Raw genomic sequence first — 4,305 nt, forward strand, 5'->3', positions numbered from 1 at the left:
GTATTGTGTGATCCTCAGGAATTTACGGAAATATTCTTCAGTGCATTTCAAAGAAAGAAAAAACAGTATAAATTTATAAAAGAAGAGTCACTCTTCGTTCATCCATTCTTTCCTTTAAACAACACTTATTCCTCCATTTATTGTATAACCAAACCTCCCCATCATTGTAATCAAATAAATAGGCATATATTGATTAACATTATAAACAGTAGTTAAGCCAATATCCCAATGTAATTTCATTTTACTATCTGAAAACTTGTAAATGCTTGCCAGACAAAAATCTTAATGTATGAATCATGTATTTATTCTTAGGGGACATCTGACCCAGAATAAAATTATTTTTTCATTCATTTAACCCATTGAAGAAATATAAAGAATTTTCATTTTCACACTCATTTTTAAATAAAAAGGTATCGGATTATTTTATAACTGAATATATTGTTCGTCTGTTTTTTTAAGCAATAATCTAAACATGTTTTTGAGATTGTACATCTGAGAGCAATAGGATCGATTTTTTTTTAAATATATAATTTTGACTTCTAGAGGATGAAGGCATATAAATGAATTATTATTATTATTTTTATGAGTTAAAATCAAACTAAATTTTAATCAAATAATGACTCCATGGAATCCACTCTCACTCGAATCATTCCAGGAAGACCTATTCGATATCAGAAAACTGTTTTAATAAATAGAGAATTTAAAATTCATAAAAATTAAACATTTTTAGTAATCAATCTTAGTACATGCATTTTCATGTTTTTTAAAAAAATTTCATACATATCTTTTTGTACGGTTTCCATATCTCAGAAGAATTTTTTTTTTCCCAATAGGTTTTCAGAAACTGATATATACGTTTTTTTCTCACATTTCTCCAGGTTTTTGGATTCATTAACTACGTAAGATAGCCAAGTAAAAATGGATTTTTAGGTTAAAAAGGATTATTATGACATCTTTTTTATCCTAGAATCTTTAAATTTATCTAAATATTGAGGAGTTGAAATCTAAAACTATGTATCCATTTTCATAATTTTAATTTATTTAATTAACAGTTTTAGCACTAGATTATCACGTAAAAAGGAATTCCTTCATCTCGTGATAATGTACCAAAACTGTAAATTAAAAAAATATAAATACAAAATTGAAAATGAACATTGCTAGTTTTAGAATGCAACACCTCAATAAGAAGTTTTTAATCGGAACATTGCATACAAAATGATGGCATGTTTCAGCAATATAATTATATATAGGTAAACGTTTTCATACTATTTTTAGAATTTCAGTGAAGAAGAAAAAAATGAAAGAAAATTAAACACATCTAGACATAACATGGATGCTCAGATAGAATCTACGAGCAGATGGAAATGACTAATAATAATACAATGGAACATGTGAGATGTGGGTCATGTCGGCGCACCTGAGCCCGCACCGCGGCACAACTACAGGCGACTATAACACAAGTGGTCCCAGTGAGGGGATCCACGGTTAGGCTAAGTGTATAGATCAGTTAGAATATAAGTGGTATTAGGAGGATCCGAATGTTATGGAGATAATAAAAATCAATAAATATTACTTATTATGAAATTTAAAATAAGATAATAAAATATATTGGCGGGATGTGAATCAGCCCTTTTTAAGATCCTTTGATTCCAAATTTCATAAAATGGCCGGTTTATGCGTGTGGTAGGGCTAGCTCAAAAACGAAACTGAAATTACATATTTAAGGCAAATTATGCCTGAGATGTGACAGAAACACTTGCGATAAAATCGACTTGCCGGAAGTGCCACTTCATAGAATCGATTTATCACATTTTTTCGATTTTCTCGGAAACAGTTTTAAGAATTTTGATCAACTATGTATGTCAATGTACAATTGTATGGTCTTTAACACCAGATAGGACTTATTATTATTGAAATAGTCTCAGATCCTTGTGGACAGTTCAAGAAATCTTAGACTAAAGTAGCTTTGATTTTTTAAAAATTGAAATGAATAATAGTTTTCAAGTCAAAGCATGTATGTAAACATAATATGTATGAGGACCTCAAACATAATGTCCGTCGAAAATTCGAATTTGAAATGCTATATAAAATACTATTTTAAGTAAACTTAGATTACCAAAAACGTTCTGGGAAATTCTAGTTGATAGTGATGAAAAAGTATCCAGTCTACTGAAATTTTAGAAGGGCTCTTGGCTATTATAACTAAACCTGTATTATTCTTAGACGCCAATTACCCTTTCGAAGTAGAGTTGAAGATCACATTAATAAAAAAACAAAAAAAAAAACTGACTATTGTGATGATAATTAAACAAAATCATTCATTTATAAATTCAGATGATTTATAGGTTTTTGGTCAGTCTCTATTACATTCATACTATATGTATGATTATTTTTAATTTAAAATATTTGGCTTTCCAACGGTATACTGTACATCTATTCTACTATTATTTCCGGAAATTAGTTTTCGGCTTGGGAAAATATTTCTTCTTTAGTAGATTAATTAATTATTTCATATTTATATATTTTTTATTATAGCTAACTATAAAATATGATGAATTATTTTAAACAAACATCATGAAAGGTATTTTCTAATTTTATCAGGATCAGACTTAACTGATTTTAACCCGGCAGAAGTGTCCAACGTTTTTTCCTCCTAAGAGTTGTCCCATGAGCATTTATCTCATGGTAGACGTTTTGAATTATTTTTTAAAATAACTGGATTTGATGATGACAAAAAACTTTACGATTACTTTCAATGCAATACTTGGAAGTTGTAATTTAAAATTGCAGCACTTCCATCAGGGACTATCTTTCCTCGGCTCATGATAAAAAAAAAAAAAAAAGACACGCAAAATGCTCATGTGAGAAAAATAAGATGTCGTGTTAGGAGTGTACTTGTGAGAGAAGAAATACTCAGTCTCGCCGTTACGAGGAGGCCAAATCAAAACTGAATTGATAGTGGAGGAGCCCAAGAGGATAAAAAAAGGCCGTTATTTCACCTCAATTTTTGATTACTTAATTGATAACTAGGTATAATTACTAGTCAAAATCGATGAGTCTGCCAAGTAGAGGGAATAAAAAGTGACGGCTGTTTCAAAGTTAAAATAATTAATTTTTTATTCGGAGCTCTATATAATTAAAACTACCTACAACATGAGAAAGCATCATTTAAAGTAGAGTAAATTTGCTAAAATGTAAGCCCCAATAGAGCTATTTACGTTCAATAGTTTTGGAGATATAGCTTTTTACAAAGCACCATTTCATAAAAATGTTGTATGGAACCTACTGAAAGATTAGTACGTAGTGAATTTATTTTGAAAAATCTAAACCTCAAAAGTCATTTGACGTACAGATGTCGATTAGCACTCAAATTAAAGTTAGTTTAATGAGCTATAAAGTAGTTTATGACGTTTATTTCTGTAGGAGTAGGAGTTTTCATAAAATTTGCTAAAATCAATTAATTTATAGTTGTTCGGACAATTTTTCATTAGCCAAATTTATATTCATATGTGAATATCATAAAAACTACTACCTCCACGAAGATGTCATAAACTACTTTATAGTCAATTAAATGTACTTTATTTTAAGTGTTGGCAGACATATGTGCGCGTCTTATGGGTCTGGAGATATTTTTTTTTTTCAAAAATCTAACATTTTATACGAACAACTAGAAATTAACATTTTGTGAGTTTATTTTGTCAAATATCATAAAAACTACTACTCCTATAAAGATAAATATTATTAACTATTTTATAGTCAATTTAACTAGCTTTAATTTGAGTACTGGAAGACATCTGTACATCTTATAATTTCTTTTTCTTTTTTTTTAAATACTTTTTATTTATTGATAGATATTACAATCTGCCACACTGTTGTGGGCAATAGGTAATAGTGATGAATGATCACATTCATACTAAAATAAAATAAAATAAGAATACAAATAAATAAATGAATGAAAAAAAATCTCTCTTAAAATATATACAAACAGAATTTAAAGGACTATTTAGACGGTATAACAATTAACGTACGGAAAACAACAAATGCTTAGATGGGAGGATCACCTTAGATAGGATCTTAAACATTTAGTTTTGGAAGAGTTCAGAAAGGTGGACATGTAGGGAAATATTGCTGGAGGTAACCACATCGAATATTCGATGTCCTTCACGCCATAATATTATAAGCCAATAGACAGCAGCAACATAATCTGGCCTAGGAAAGAAGGAAATTTATTTCCCAATAAGAGCTAAGTGCCCAGGGATACTTGCAAAACTTTCCCCTATTACATATTTCATATACAGTTAAGTA

Source organism: Halyomorpha halys, unplaced genomic scaffold (assembly GCF_000696795.3).
Source record: "Halyomorpha halys isolate HHAL.00 unplaced genomic scaffold, Hhal_1.1 Scaffold95.1, whole genome shotgun sequence".
NCBI lineage: Eukaryota > Metazoa > Arthropoda > Insecta > Hemiptera > Pentatomidae > Halyomorpha > Halyomorpha halys.